Raw genomic sequence first — 16,578 nt, 5'->3', positions numbered from 1 at the left:
CGTGGTGGCGGGCGCCTGTAGTCCCAGCTATTCGGGAGGCTGAGGCAGGAGAATGGCGTGAACCCGGGAGGCGGAGCTTGCAGTGAGCCGAGATCGCGCCACTGTACTCCGGACTGGGCGACAGAGCGAGACTCCGTCTCAAATAAAATAAAATAAAATAAAATAAAATAAATTTTAGAACCTCACACCATCTTTGTCATCATACAGATTTTAATTATCACCTCGAGTGTTAACCTAATTCTTTGCTAGCCTATGTGTCGCAGTTGTAATTAATAATTCATATTCTGCTGCTTTAGGAAAGTTCTTTTAAGTTTTGGAGTCACCTTTAAAAAGAATGCAGTTTGAATTTATTAAATTATCTCCTACTAGTAGTAAATAGTTTTGCCTTCCTTTTTGTTTTTTTCCTGAGACTTTCAGGATCCGGTTTTACCTTTTACTCTTGAAGATTCATCATAAGCATTACGGATATGGATATGTGCATTTGAGATTGGTTATGAACGGTTGTTAACTTAGACTTCTTTAAACCTTTAACACGGGAGTTCAATACAGCGGGCGAACGCTTTCCGCGTACGGAGCACTGGTGCTAAGGGGCCGCCCCAGAAAGCCCGGCAGGTCCGGGGGTGGTGGTGCTTGGAGGGAGCCGGGAGGGCCCCGGGCCAATGCCTTCCACTTCCCCACGCCTCAGAGAGCTCACACTCAGCTCCTCGTAATGTTCTGACCGGTTTGGTGTTTGTCATTTCACTTTATTAAGTAAAGAGGAAATCGGGAAAGGAGGAATAGAGAGGGTCCCCGAGTTCATTCAAGAGCAGACCGAGAGATGCTCCGGTCCCGAGTCGGGCCGGTGGCGGGGTCAGGCCGGCGCCCGAGGGGGGCGAACGCGGACGCCAGGTCGCGCGGTTTAAATCTCCCGCCTCCCGCAGCGGGAGCCTGACACCTCCACGCACTGGTGCGGAGGGGCACTGGCTGCAGGAGGGCCGGGAGTCGGCGCGGGGCTCGCGGGCGGTGGCCGGAACGGGTGCCGGGACGGATCCCCGTGCGGCCGAACGCGACCCGAGGAGGCGGAGGAGCGGCGCCGGTAAGCTTCTGCTGCCTCCCGTCCGCCCCTATTCCCCCTCAGGCGGCGGTCAGGCCCGGAGACCAAATCCCGGGTTCCCATGGCGACGCCGGGAGGCGGGGGCGCGGCGGGAGGCTCCGGCCACACGCGCGCGCGCGCGGCTTCTCGGGGCCTTGCTGGCCTCCTCGGTTCTCTGGGGGACCCCGGCCGCTGCCTGCGGCCTTCTTCCAGGCGAGGCCCTGCTCGGGATTCTTCCGGCCTCCCCCCAGGCAAAACCCGCAAGGAGCGGTTTCTGGCGTGGCTGGGTCCCCTGCGGCCGAAGGGCGCCTCCCGGCCACGCTCGCTGTAGTGAAGGAGCGCGGCAGCCTGGGGCTCGTTTGGGTGATTTCCCTCGGCGGTGGAGGTCGCTCCTAATAGAGGCGGCGGCGGATCACCCAAACAGCCTTCAGGTGCTTCCCTGCTGACCTCTTTTTAACGTGGTGCTTATTTTTATTTCGCTATTATTTTGTAATGGGAATGTCTTCCTTAGAAACTAATTGGCAACCGATGAATAAAAACAAAACATAGTAAATGTGCAGTTTGAGCTGAACTGCAGAATGCACGGGCCCGCGAGGGGCTCCGCGCACAGATCCTGCTCCTTAGGCGGGCAACCCGACCCCACGGCACAGATCTGGCTCCTGGAAACGCGCGTCAGCGGGTCAGGTGCCCAGGTGATGTCAGTGGTCAGATACCTGATGCTCTAAGGAAGACGGAGAGGGGAAAGCGGGGAGTCCATCCTGGCAGCTCACCCGCGATGCTGGGGCGTTGCCAGTAGAGGGGGTGGAATCATTTTTCGTGTAATAGATGATCTTAATGCACACAGGATAAAAGCTGTTATAAACTATGGGTCTCTGTAAAATAGATTGTTGGGAAGATAACATTTTTCCATGGTTTTGATTTTTCCCAAAAGTATTTATGTATTGATTTATTTGGTTCTGACTCAGGCGACGTACTGTAAGACGATATTACTTTAATCATCTTCACATCAGTATTTATGGAATAGCCACAGGTGCCTCATCCTTTAGTAGGAGTTAATTATATATTTACTGGCCGAGTAAACATCTCCGAATGGTATGTATGTATTTTTATGTGACCAAAATTTTAAATCGTTTAGTATTTGTTATCTGTGCCTATCATACCCAGTATTCTTTGAAATCTCTTTATTTAATAGTTCAAAATGATTGTTTATCTAGTCGTTGAAACAGCTCTGTGGAAGGCAGTGTTCTAATTACCAGTTTAATTTTAGAGTTAGAAGGGTGCTCAGAGATCAGCCAGTCCAAAGAGGAAAAATTGCAAATATGAGAACTGGTGGAAAAAGTAGGATGCCATATTTTTATTATAAATATCATAAAAATATAAAACAAAGTTTATACCAGTTATGGAACTAGGACCAGATATCAAAATATTAGATACAAAATGGATAATATACTGTCTTGTTCTACTATACTGCCAAACATTGTGATTTCATTGTGCAATTCTATATTTACATTTTTTCTGTACTTTTATACTTTACCTTTTTCAGTACTCACTGTGTTCCTTTAAAATTTTATTCTTTTTATATTCTTTAACAACAACAGATGGGATATGTGAGTTTTAAATGTATCTGTAACTGGAAAGATTTCCTCGTTCGAAGTAGATTTTGTTATTTAATAATATTCTTATTACCCTCTTCCATTTTGTCTATTTTTCATTCATCACTTAAGTTTTGTGTTTTTTTTGGAAATCAAAATTTTCAAACTTGTGCTTGGATCCAGTATTCACCATTAAAAGTTAGTCACCTTCTATGTATCTCATTATTATTTTGCCATTATTGACTCACTTGCATGTAACACTAGGGTTTTAAAATTCCTTTTTTAATTTAGTTGAGATAAAAAAAGACTAAAATTCCTTTTAATTTAGTTGAGATTAAAAAGACTAAAGTAACACAATATCTATATTTACAGAGGCCGACATTAACAACTGTTAACATTTTGTTGTATTTCTTTCTAGTATTTTTTTAGATAAGGAAATAAAACATTTCCAATAAAGCTGAAGTCTCATCCCACCCATCCGTTTTCAGGTACTCAACATCATGAGTTGGTATCTGTGTTTTGTGTTTTTTAAATTATATTTTATACGTGTCTATTATTGCATGTGTTTTTAAATTTTAAATAAGTTACATCATATTGCATATAGCCTGCATTTGTGTTTTTCACTCAGTGTTATTTTATTTTATTTTATTTTTTTGAGACAGAGTCTCGCTCTGTCGCCCAGGCTGAGTGCAGTGGCAGGATCTCGGCTCAGTGCAAGCTCCGCCTCCCGGGTTCACGCCATTCTCCTGCCTCAGCCTCCGGAGTAGCTGGGACTACAGGCGCCCGCCACCGCACCCGGCTGATTTTTTATATTTTTAGTAGAGTCGGGGTTTCACCGTGTTAGCCAGGATGGTCTCGATCTCCTGACCTCGTGATCCGCCCGCCTCAGCCTCCCAAAGTATTGGGATTACAGGCGTGAGCCACCACGTCTGGCCTCACTCAGTATTATTTTAAAAATTGATTTGGATTGATATTGATAGTTTTAGCCACTGACGTATTTGTTTTAAATGTTTTTTGTTGTTTTGTTGTTGTCGTTGTTGTTGTTTTGAGACAGAGTCTTGCTCTGTCACCCAGGCTGGAGTGCAGTGGCGCGATCTCAGCTCACTGCAACCTCTGCCTCCTGGGTTCAAGCGATTCTTCTGTCTCAGCCTCCCAAGTAGCTGGGACTACAAGCACATGCCGTCACGCCCAGCTAATTTTCTTATTTTTAGTAGAGATGGGGGTTTTACCGTATTGTTCAGGCTGGTCTCGAACTCCTGACCTTAGGTGATCCACCCGCCTCAGCCTCCCAAATTGCTGGGATTACAGGCGTGAGCCACCGTGCCCAGCCTTAATTGTTTTATATAGTATTCTGTCATATGAATATACTACATTTTTATCTGTGTAGCTTTTTATTAATATACTTAGATTGTTTCTAGTTTTTTATTACAATGCTAAAATAAGTAGACATTCATTTGGTAAATACTTATTGAGTATCTACTGTGTGTCTTGCACTGTTTGCTCACAAACAGATGAAAATCTCTGCCCACATAAAGCTTTAAATACCTAGCGGTGGAGTTGCTAGGTCATGAAGTAGCAGCATGTTTAGTTTTATGAGAAACTGCTAGATCATTTTCCAAAATGGTTATACCATCTAATGCTTTCATCAGCAATATATGAGTTCCAGTTACTCACATTCTCACCAATTTTGGTGTTGTCAGTCTTTGTCATTTAAGCTATTACTGTGGATGTGTATTGGTGTATCATTGTGGGTTGAGAATTCATTCCTGCTCTTTTATCAAAAGTTTTTTTTTTGTTTTTGAGGGGAAATTCAGATAATATACAATTAGCCTTTTTTTTTCTTTTTTACTTTGGCTAAACAAACCCAAACAACCGTTTCGAAGTGTACAATTCAGTGATATTTATTGTTTTCACAATGTTGTGAGATCACCAGTTCTCTCTAGTTTGAAAACTTTTTCATCACCCCATAAAAACACCCCTTACTCATTAATTACTTGGTTTGTAGTTTTTTTGTTGCTGAGTGGTATTCCATTGCACACTATACTATAATTTGTTTATTCACCTGTTAATAGATATTCTAATTTTTGGCTATTTTGAATAAAGCTGGCAAGAACATTTACAGGTCTTTGGGCATATTTTTCATTTATCTTAGGTAAATACATAAGAATACAATTGCTGGATTGTGTGCGTTTCCAAGAAACTCAATTTTTTCTGAAGTGGTTATACCCATTTTATATTCCCACGACCTATGTATGAAGGTTCCAGTTGTTCCTCATTGTTGTCAGCACTTTGAATTGACAGATTGGTTGTTAGCAAGATCAAATGGGGGTGTGCTGATATCTCTTCGTGGTTTTAATTTTTGTTTCCCTGATGAATAATGTTGTTGAATATATTTTTATATGCTTAATGGCCATTAGTATACAGTCATATACTGCATAAAGGTGTTTTGGTCAATGATGGACCACAGATATGATAATAGTCACATAAGATTGTAATAGCATATTTTTATTGTACCGTTTCAGTGGTTGGACATGTTTAGATACACAAATACTTACCATCATTGTGTTGCAGTTGCCTACAGTATTCAGTACAGTAACATGCTGTACAGGTTTGTAGCCTGGGAGCAATAGCCCCTAGGTATGTGGTAGGCTTATAACATCTAGGTTTGTATAAGTACATTCTATGATGTTCTCACAATGATAAAATCATCTAATGACACATTTCTCAGAACATATCCCCACAGTTAAGCAATGCATGACTGTATATGAATATCTTTTGTTAGTTTGCTCAAGTAATTTATCTATTAAAATGAGATTTTCTTATTACTCAGTTGTAATTATTCTTCATATATTCAGAACACAGGTCTGTTCATATGTGTGTGTACGTATGAAAAGTTTCTTCCAAACTTTTCATTTTCGGAATTGTGTTTTTCAAATAGCAATTTTAAATTTTGGTGAAATCTAACTTCTTGATTTTTTTTCTTTTATAATGCATGTTTTAAATAGTCTAAGAAATCATTGTCTGCCCCAAGGTTGCAAAGATTTTTTTCTTCTGGGAATTTTACAGTTTTTTGAGATGGAGTCTCGTGCTCTCGCCCGGGCTGGAGTGCAGTGGCACGATCTCGGCTCACTGCAACCTCTGCCTCCTAGGTTCAAGCGATTCTCCTGCCTCAGCCTCCTCAATAGTTGGGACTACAGGAGCCTGCCACCTCGCCCAGCTAATTTTTTGTATTTTTAATAGAGACGGGGTTTCACCATATTGGCCAGACTGGTCTCGAACTCCTGACCTTGTGATTCGCCTGCCTCAGCTTCCCAAAGTGCTGGGATTACAGGTGTGAGCTACCGCGCCTAGCCGGGAGTTTTACAGTTTTAAATTTTACATTTAAGTCTGTTACACATTTTGAATTACTCTTTGTAAATGATGTTAATTAAGAGTTGAGCAATTCTTTTGACATATGGATATCTGGTTGTCCTCGTATTGTCTGTTAAAAGTCAGTCCTTTCCACCAATGAATTGCTTTGGCGCCTCTGTTAGTCCATTTTGTGTTACTATAAAGGAATACCTGAGACTGCGAAATTTATAAAGAAAAGCAGTTTATTTGGCTCACAGTTCTGCAGGCTGTACAAGAAGCATGGTGCAGCATCTGCATCTGATGAGGGGCTCAAGTTTCTTCCATCATGGAGGAAGGTGAAGTGGGAGCAGGCATCGCATGGTGAGAGAGGGAAGGGGGCCGAACTCTGTTAAACAGCCAGCTCTCACATGAACTTACAGAGTAAGAACTCACTCATCACCAAGCCATTCATGAGGAATCTGCCCCCATGACCTCCCAGAAGGCCCAACCTCCAATATTAGGGATCACATGTCAACATGAAATTTGGAGGGGACAAACATCCAAACTATGTCAGTGCCCTTGTCAGAAATCATTTGGTTGTATATTTATGGATCTATTTCTGTGTGTTCTTTAATTTTTCTCAGCAATGTGCTAATAGTTTTTAATAGCACTGTGGTACATATTTCACTGAATTTGTTGCTAAATATTTCATGACTTTCGATGTTATTAAAAATGAGAGTGGATTTTAAATTTCACTTTCTAGGCTGGGTGTGGTGGCTCACACCTATAATCCTAGCACTTTGGAAGTCTAGGCGAGGGGAATCACTTGAGGCCAGGAGTTTGAGACCAACCTGGGCAACATAGGGAGACTCCATCTGTACAAAAAAAAAAAAAAAAGTCACTTCCTAATTGTTTGCTACTAATATATAGAAATATGATACATTTGTTTTACATTGTCTAATTCACTAACTGCTGAATTTGCTCAGATCTGTTGCATTAGATCTAGTAGATTTTTAAAAGATTCTTTAGGATTTTTTGCATACATAATCATGTCACCTGTGAATAAAGACATCTTTGCCTTTTCCTTTTAAATGTGGAAGTGGTGTGAGCAGTCATCTTTACCTCTTTCCCAATATTAAAGGAAAATATTCACTATTTCACAGTTAAGGATGATGTTAGCTCTGTGGGTTTTTTTGTTGTTGTTTTCTTTTTTTTTTCGGGATGGAGTCTTGCTTTGTCACCCAGGCTGGAGTACAGTGGTGCACTCTCGGCTCACTGCAACCACCTCCTCCTGAAATCAAGCTATTCCTCTGCCTCAGCCTCCTGAGTAGCTGGGATTACAGGAGTGCACCACCACGCCCGTATAATTTTTGCATTTTTAGTAGAGACAAGGTTTCACCATGTTGGCTAGGCTGCTCTTGAACCCCTGACCTCAAGTGACCCACCCACCTCAGCCTTCCAGAGTGCTGGGATTACGGATGTGAGCCACCATGCCCGGCCAAAGAGGAGTTTTTTTTTTTTTTTTTTTTTTTAAAAAGACAGAGTCTCACCCTGTCGCCCAGGCTGAAGTGCAGTGGTGTGATCTCAGCTCACTGCAACCTCCACCTCCCGGATTCAAGCAATTCTCCTACCTCAGCCTCCTGAGTAGCTGGGATTACAGGCAGATGCCACCATACCCAGCTGATTTTTGTATTTTTTAGTAGAGGCAGGGTTTCTCTGTTGGCCAGGCTGATCTCCAACCCCTGACCTCAGGTGATGCACCTGCCTCAGCCTCCTGAAGTGCTCGGATTACAGGCATGAGCCTCCATGCCCAGCCACACCTGGCTAATTTTGGTATTTTTAGTAGACATGGAGTTTCACCATGTTGGCCAGGCTCCTCTGGAACTCCTGATCTCAGGTGATCCACCCACATCAGCCTCCCAAAGTTCTGGGATTACTGGCGTGAGCCACCGCACCTGGCCCATAGACTGATTTTGAAATGCTAAACAAATCTTGCATCCCTGGCATAAATTCCACCTAGTTAGTCATGTTTTATCCATATATATATATACACATACACATATACATACATACACACTCACACACATACTACTATATTAGATTTGTTAGGATTTTGTGAAGGGTTTTTGCATTCATATTTAATAAAAATATTAGTCTGTAGGCGCCTGTAATCCCAGCACTTTGGGAGGCCGAGGCGGGCGGATCACGAGGTCAGGAGATCGAGACCACGGTGAAACCCCGTCTCTACTAAAAAATACAAAAAAATTAGCCAGGCGCGGTGGCAGGTGCCTGTAGTCTCAGCTACTGGGGAGGCTGAGGCAGGAGAATGGCGTGAACCCGGGAGGCGGAGCTTGCAGTGAGCCGAGATTGCGCCACTGCACTCCAGCCTGGGCGACAGAGCAAGACTCTGTCTCAAAAAAAAAAAAAAAAAAAATTGATCTGTAATAATCTTTTCTTGTAATGTCTGTTTGGTTTAGAGGGCAAAGTTATGCTGGCTCATAAAATGAATTGGGAACTATTCTTTCCTCTTCTACTCTATGAAAGAGTAAGTTTGGTTACATCCTAAATGTTTGACCAAATTCAGCAGTGAAGCCATCTGGTTCTGAAAGGGTTTCGTTTTGTTTTCATGGGATTTAAAAAATTATTTATTCACTTTTTAAAATGAGTATAAGATAATATGGATGATTCTTTCTTGTGTTAGTTTTTGGTAAGTTGCATTTTTCAAAGAATTTGTCTAACTTAAGTTGTAGAATCTTTTGGCATAAAGTTGTTAAAAATATACCTTTCTTACTCTTTTAATGTCTGTAGGATCTATAGTGACGTTCCTTCTTTTATTCCTTTTTTTTTTTTTTTTTTTTTTTTTTTTGAGACGGAGTCTCTCTCTTTTGCCCAGGCCGGACTGCAGTGGTGCTATCTCGGCTCACTGCAAGCTCCGCCTCCTGGGTTCACGCCATTCTCCTGCTTCAGCCTCCTGAGTAGCTGGGACTACAGGCGCCCGCCACCGCACCCGGCTGATTTTTTGTAACTTTTTTAGTAGAGACGGGGTTTCACCATGTTAGCCAGGATGGTCTCGATCTCCTGACCTCGTGATCCGCCCACCTCAGCCTTCCAAAGTGCTGGGATTACAGGCGTGAGCCACCAAGCCCGGCCTCTTTTATTCCTAATATTGCTCATTTATGTTTTTCTTTCTTTGTTGATCAGTCTTACTAGAAGCTTTTTAAATTTAATAATTTTTTCAAATCAACTCATTTTTAACTTTAATTTTCTTATTTGTCCATTCTCTATTTACTGACTTTATTATTTTATTTCTTCTACTTGGGGTTTAATTTGCTCCTCTTTTTCTAACTTCTTAAGGTGGAAGCATAGATAATTGATTTTATATCTTTTTTTTCTTTTTTTATTGAGATGGAGTCTCACTTTGTCACCTAGGCTGGAGTGCAGTGATATGTTCTTGGCTCATTGCAACCTCCGCCTCCCAGGTTCAACTGATTCTCCTGCCTCAGCCTCCCAAGTAGCTGGGATTACAGGCGCTTGCCACCACACCCGGCTAATTTTTGTATTTTTAGTAGAGGTGGGGTTTCACCATGTTGGCCAGGCTGGTCTCAAACTCCTGACCTCAAGTGATCTGCCTGCCTCGGCCTCCCAAAGTGTTGGGATTACAGGTGTGAGCCACTGTGCCGGCCCTTTTTTTTTCTAATGTGGGTATTTAAAGCTGTAAGCTTTTTTCTAATCATGCTTTAGTTGAATTCCACAACTTTGGGTATGTTTTTATTATCATTGAGTTTAAAATATTTTAAAATTCCTCTCTGATTTCTTTGACCCTTTATTTATTTATTTATATTTATTCTTTTTTTTTTTTAAGATGAAGTCTCACTCTTGTTGCCTACGCTGGAGTGCAATGGCACAATCTCAACTCACTGCAACCTCTGCCTCTCCGGTTCAAGAGATTCTCCTGCCTCAGCCTCCTGAGTAGCTGGGATTACAGGCACCTGCCACCATGTCCAGCTAATTTTTGTATTTTTAGTAGAGACGGGGTTTCACCATGTTGGCCAGGCTGGTCTCGAACTCCTGACCTCAGGCGATCCACCTGCCTCGCCCTCCCAAAGTGCTGGGATTACAGGTGTGAGCCACCATGCCTGGCCTATTTATTTAGATATATGTTATTTCCAAATATTTGGGAATTTTCTAGATATCCAATTGCTATTGATTCCTGTTTAAAACTTTTTACTTTTTTTTTATAGAGACAGAGTCTTGCTCTGTCACCCAGCCTGGAGCACGGTGGCATGATCATTGCTCACTCCCTGCAGCCTCACACTTCCTGGGCTCAAGCGATCCTCCCACCTCAGCCTCCAAAGTCACTTACACTACAGACGTGTGCCAGCACTTCTGGCCTTTTTTTTTTTTTTTTTTTTTTGTAGAAATGAGGTCTTACTGTGTTGCTGAGACAGGTCTCAAACTCCTGGCCTCAAGCAATCCTGCTTCACTCTCCTGAATCACTGGGATTACAAATGGGAGCTACAACACCTGGTTTCTATTGATTTCTAAAGTAGTAATATTGTAGCCCAAGAATGTTATCTGTGTTATTTCAATACTTTTATTTTTCTGCCTAGCATATGGTCTGTTTCGGTGAATCTTCCAGTTACTCTTAGGGAAAAATAATGTATTCTGCTCTTGGTGGGTGGACTGGTGTATAAATGTCATTTAGGTCAAGTTGGTTAAAAGTTGCTCAAAAAAAAAAAAAAAGGAGGTGGAGGCTTGCTTAAAACTTTCATGGTTTCACTTTTTTTTTTTTTTGAGTCTGAATCTCACTTTGTTGCCCAGGCTGGAGTGCAGTAGGATCATCTTGGCTTACTCACCCTCCGTATCCTGGGTTCAACTGATTCTCCTGCCTCAGCCTCCCCAATAGCTGGGATTATAGGCATGTGCCACCACAACCAGCTAATTTTTGTTTTTAGTAGAGATGGGGTTTCACCATGTTGGCCAGGCTGGTCTCGAACTCCTAACCTCAAGTGATCCGCCCGCCTCAGCCTCCCAAAGTTCTGGGATTACAGGTGTGAGCCACTGCACCTGGCCTTCACTTTTTTAAAAAAATGTCTACTTATGTCAGTTACTATTCTGGGGGCAGTGTTAAGTCCCTCATTGTGATTGTAAATTTGACAGTTTCTCTTTTTAGTTCTGTCAGGTTATTTTTTTTTCTTGTATTTGGGAGCTTTGTTATTTAGTAACATCCATAGTTAAGATTGCTATGTCTTTTTTTTTTTTTTTTTTTGAGATAGTCTCACCCTGTACCCAGGCTGGGGTGCAGTGGCACAGTCTTGGTTCACTGCAACCTCTGCCTCCCAGGTTCAAGTGATTCTCCTGCCTCAGCCTCCCTAGTAGCTGGGACTACAGGTGCGAGCCACCACTCCTGGCTAATTTTTGTATTTTTATTATTTTATTTTATTTTGAAATGGAGTCTCGCCCTGTCCCCCAGTCTGGAGTGCAATGGCACAATCTCAGCTCACTGTAACCTCTGCCTCCTGGGTTCTAGCAATTCTGCCTCAGCCTCCCAAGTAGCTGAGATTACAGGCACCCGCCACCACACCCAGTTAATTTTTGTATTTTTAGTAGAGACGGAGTTTCACCATGTTGGTCAGGCTGGTCTTGAACTCCTTACCTCAGGTGATCCACCTACCTCGGCCTCCCAAAGTGCTGGAATTACAGGCATGGGCCACTGTGCCCGGCCTGCTATGTCTTCTTGATAAATTGACCCTCTTATTATTAAATGTCCATCTTATCCCTGGAAATATTATTTATCTTGAAACCTGTTTTTTCAGACATTAATATATAGTTAATGTTTATGCAGTATATCTTTATGCTTTTTCTTTTAACTTCTCTGTGTATTTGTGTTTAAAGTATGTTTCTTTCTTTTTTTTTTTTTTTGAGACACAGTCTTTCTCCCTTGCCTAAGCTACAGTGCAATGGCGTGATCTTGGCACACTGTAATCTCCGTGTCCCAGGTTCAAGCAATTCTCCTGCCTCAGCCTCCCAAGTAGCTGGAATTACAGGCATGAGTCACCACATTGGACTAATTTTTGTATTTTTAGGAGAGACGGGGTTTCACCATGTTGGCCAGGCTGGTCTCAAACTCTTGACCTCATGATCTGCCTGCCTCGGCCTCCCAAAGTGCTGGGATTACAGGTGTGAGCCACTGCACCCAGCCTAAAGTATGTTTCTTTTAAATTACATGTATTTGGGTTGTACTTGTCTATCCTGTATTACAATCTCTGCTTTTTAATGGTGTTACATAGTCCATTTATATTTAATGTCATTTTTAATGTGTTTGGATCAACCACATTGGTGTTCCTTTTCTATTTTCCCATTTTTTATTATTATTATTATTATTATTATTATTATTATTATTATTATTATTATTATTTTGAGACAGAGTCTCACTCTGTTGCCCAGGCTGGAGTGCAGTGGCATGATCATAGTTTACTGTAACCTTGAACTCCTGGGCTCAAGCAATCTTCCCCCATCAGCCTCCTGAGTAGCTAGGACTACAGGTATGTGCCACCACACACAGTAAATTAAAAAAAAAATTTTTTTTAGAGACAGGGTCTCACTATGTTGCCCAGACTGGTCTTGACCTCAAGTGATCCTCTTGCCATGGTCTCCCAATGTACTGGGCATAAGCCACTGCACCCAGACAAAAATGTTCTTAATGCATGTGAATTAAAGAAATTTAAGAAAATTCCGTTAATTTTACAGGGTCTTGGCTACTTCCTTTATGAAACTGGGATAATAAAACCTGCCATTTTTAGCTTTCTGGGGATATTATGAAGACCAAAGGAGATAAAATGTGTGAAAATGTTTAAAAAGTTTTCAGGGTTCTATAGGTATAATGATTATTATTTTAGTAAGCAGTAGTACTAAGATTATCAGGAACTTTAAAATATCTTAAACTCTAAGAAAAGTACCTTTTGCATAATTTTGAATCCTTTTTGAAAAATTATTAAGATCTAGTCCTTTCATAAGAATATTAGGTCAAGATGGTAACCTCTCTGTGGGTAACTTACCTGCTTAGTGTGGGATTTGTGGGACTGATTGAATGGTGAAAAGTAATTGCCATATTCTTTCTACTTTAGATAAACACAGGTTTGCATTTAATGTAATTGAATTTTGCTATGTCAGTGTCTTATTGATGTTATGATTACAGTGTCAATCATAGCACCCAGAACAAAGCTGGCATTAAATATGCATATGAAACTGACTGTCATATTGGGACTATTTTAAAATTTCAGCTAATTTTTGTTCTGCATGAGTTATAGTATCTCTGTGTGTAAATTTCAACTACTGTAGTCCTGGACTAGATCAGTATCTCAGTAACCAAATCATGTTTGGCTAAACAGTAATTAAGATCTGACCTGAAAAGATTTATATTTATAATCTGAATTCAATTGTAATCTAATGTTGAAGCCGATACTTTATAAAATGTATTCTTTAGGGCGGTTTGAGGGGCAGATCCTCAATTTGTCACTTGTTGGTTTGTCTTTCATATCAGTTACCCTTAATAATTGTAGTTAAGGCTTCATTTCATCTCCATCCATGAAAGGAGACAGACAAAAGAGCCTATAATCTAATATACTTATTGATTTGCCAGAGCCAAAAACCATTTCTGAATTAATGGGCGGTTGATGAAAGATTAGTCAGGCAGAGCCTTTAAAGTATGATGTATATGATACAGCCATCCACCACATAGCAACAGGGATACGTCCTGAGAAATGTGTCCTTAGGCAATTTTGTCATTGTATGAACTTCATAGAGTGTACTTACACAAACCTAGATGGTGGAGCTTGCTACACCCCTAGACCATCTGATACAGTCTGTTGCTCCTAGGCTACAAACCTGTATAGCATGTTCCTGTACTGAATACTGTAGGCAACTGTAACACAATGGTATTTATGTATCTAAACAAAGGAAAGGTTTGCTCAGTGGCAAACCATGGCTATGACATCACTGGGCAATAGGATTTTCTCTGCTCCATTATAATCTTTTTTAAAATAGGTTTCTTTTTTAAATTTTACTTTAAGTTCTGGGATACATGTGCAGAACATACAGGTTTGTTACATAGGTACACATGTGCCACGGTGGTTTGCTACACCTATCAACCCGTCATCTAGGTTTTAAGCCCTGCATGCATTAGATATTTGTCCTAATGCTCTCCCTCTCCTTTCCCCCAACCCCTGACAGGCCCCAGTGTGTGATGTTCCCCTCCCTGTGTCCATGTGTTCTCATTGTTCAACTCCCACTTACGAGTGAGAATATGCGGTGGTTGGTTTTCTGTTCCTGTGTTAATTTGCTGAGAATGATGGTTTCCAGCTTCGTCCATGTCCCTGCAAAGGACATGAACTCGTTCTTTTTTAATGGCTGCGTAGTATTCCATGATGCATATGTGCCTCATTTTCTTTATCCAGTCTATCATTGATGGGCATTTGGGTTGGTTCTAAGTCTTTGCTATTGTAAATAGTGCTACAGTAAATGTATGTGTGCATGTGTCTTTATAGTAGAATGATTTATAATCCTTTGGGTATATACCAAGTAATGAGATTGCTGGGTCAAATGGTATTTCTGGTTCTAGATCCTTGAGGAATTGCCACACTGTCTTCCACAATGGTCCAACTAATTTACACGCCCACTAACAGTGTAAAAGCATTCCTATTTCTCCACATCCTCTCCAGCATCTGTTGTTTCCTGACTTTTTAATGATCATCATTCTAACTGGCGTGAGATGGTATCTCACTGTGGTATTGATTTGCATTTCACTAGTGACCAGTGATGATGAGTTTTTTTTCCGTATGTTTCTTGGCCACATAAATATCTTTTGAGAAGTGTCTGTTCACATCCTTTGCCCACTTTTTGATGGGGTTGTTTTTTTCTTGTAAATTTGTTTAAGTTACTTGTAGATTCTGGATATTAGACCTTTGTCAGAAAGATAGATTGCAAAAATTTTCCCCCATTCTGTAGGTTGCCTGTTCACTTTGATGATAGTTTCTTTTGCTGTGCAGAAGCTCTTTAGTTTAATTAGATCCCATTTGTCAATTTTGGCTTCTGTTGCCATTACTTTTGGTGTTTTCGTCATGAAGTCTTTGCTCATTCCTATGTCCTGAAGGTTATTGCCTAGGTTTTCTTCTAGGGTTTTTATGGTTTTAGGTCTTGCATTAAGTCTTTAATCCATCTTGAGTTAATTTTTATATAAGGTGTGAGGAAGGGGTCCAGTTTATGTTTTCTGCATATGGTTAGCCAGTTTTCCCTGCACCATTTATTAAATAGGGACTCCTTTCCCCATTGCTTGTTTTTGTCAGGTTTGTCAAAGATCAGATGGTTGTAGATGTGTGGTTATTTCTGAGGTCTCTGTTCTGTTCCATTGATCTATGTATCTTTTTTGGTACCATGCTGTTTTGGTTACTGTAGACTTGTATAGTTCAAAGTCAGGTAGCATGATACCTCTAGCTTTGTTCTTTTTGCTTAGGATTGTCTTGGCTATATGGGCTCCTTTTTTGTTCCATATGAAATTTAAAGTAGTTTTTTTCTAATTCTGTGAAGAAAGTCAATGGTAGTTTGATGGGAATAGCATTGAATCTATAAATTACTTTGGGCAGTGTAGCCATTTTCATGATATTGATTCTTCCTATCCATGAGCATGGAATGTCTTTCCATTTGTTTGTGTCCTCTCTTATTTCCTTGAGCAGTGGTTTGTAGTTCTCCTTGAAGAGGTCCTTCACATCCCTTGTAACTTGTATTCCTAGGTATTTTATTTTCTTTGTAAAACTTGTGAATGGGAGTTCACTCATGGTTTGGCTCTCTGCTTGTCTATTATTGGTGTATAGGAATGCTTGTGATTTTTGCACATGAATTTTGTATGCTGAGACTTTGCTGAAGTTGCTTATCAGCTTAAGGAGTTTTGGGGCTGAGATGATGGGGTTTTCTAAATGTACAATCATGTCTTCTGTAAATAGAGATAAGTTGACTTCCTCTCTTCCTATTTGAATACCCTTTATTTCTTTCTCTTGCCTGATTGCCCTGGCCAGAACTTCCAATACTATGTTGAATAAGAGTAATGAGAGTGAGCATCCTTATCTTGTGCTGGTTTTCAAAGGGAATGCTTCCAGGTTTTGCCCATTAAGTATGATATTGGCTATGGGTTTGTTTTAAATAGCTTTTATTATTTTGAGATATGTTCCATCAATAGCTAGTTTATTGAGAGTTTTTAGCATGAAGGGGTGTTGAATTTTATCGAAGGCCTTTTCTGCTTCGATTGAGATAAATCATGTGGTTTTTATCATTGGTTCTGTTTATATGATGGATTATGTTTATTGATTTGCGTATGGTGAACCAGCCTTTCATCCCAGGGATGAAGCAGACTTGATCATGGTGGATAAGCTTTTTGATGTGCTGTGGATTCAGTTTGTCAGTATTTTATTGAGGATTTTGGCATCGATGTTCATCAGGGATATTGGCCTGAAATTTTCTTCTTTTGTTGTGTCAGGTTTTGGTATCAGGATTATGCTGGCCTCATAAAATGAGTTAGGGAGGAGTCCCTCT

At 40.9% G+C, this 16,578-nt stretch overlaps 1 protein-coding gene across 6 annotated transcripts in view; it reads left to right on the top strand.

The window, feature by feature from the left end:
• The first annotated feature begins 926 nt into the window (after positions 1 to 926).
• The window catches only part of ICA1L (islet cell autoantigen 1 like), a 95,324-nt gene continuing 79,672 nt past the window's right edge, over positions 927 to 16,578 (top strand). Inside the window, exons 1-3 of one of the 6 annotated variants that reach the window (XM_055379415.2) lie at positions 966 to 1,075; positions 2,038 to 2,164; positions 3,083 to 3,152. The gene's annotated coding sequence lies outside the window, so the exon portion shown is untranslated. Of the gene's footprint in view, positions 1,076 to 1,204; positions 1,504 to 2,037; positions 2,165 to 3,082; positions 3,153 to 16,578 lie in introns of those variants that run through there. The other 5 variants (XM_055379418.2, XM_055379419.2, XM_031008828.3 and 2 more) reach the window with 5 other exon arrangements.

This window comes from Gorilla gorilla, chromosome 11 (genome assembly GCF_029281585.2).
Source record: "Gorilla gorilla gorilla isolate KB3781 chromosome 11, NHGRI_mGorGor1-v2.1_pri, whole genome shotgun sequence".
NCBI classification, from domain to species: Eukaryota; Metazoa; Chordata; class Mammalia; order Primates; family Hominidae; genus Gorilla; species Gorilla gorilla.
This window is presented reverse-complemented; position numbering and strand designations above follow the sequence as displayed.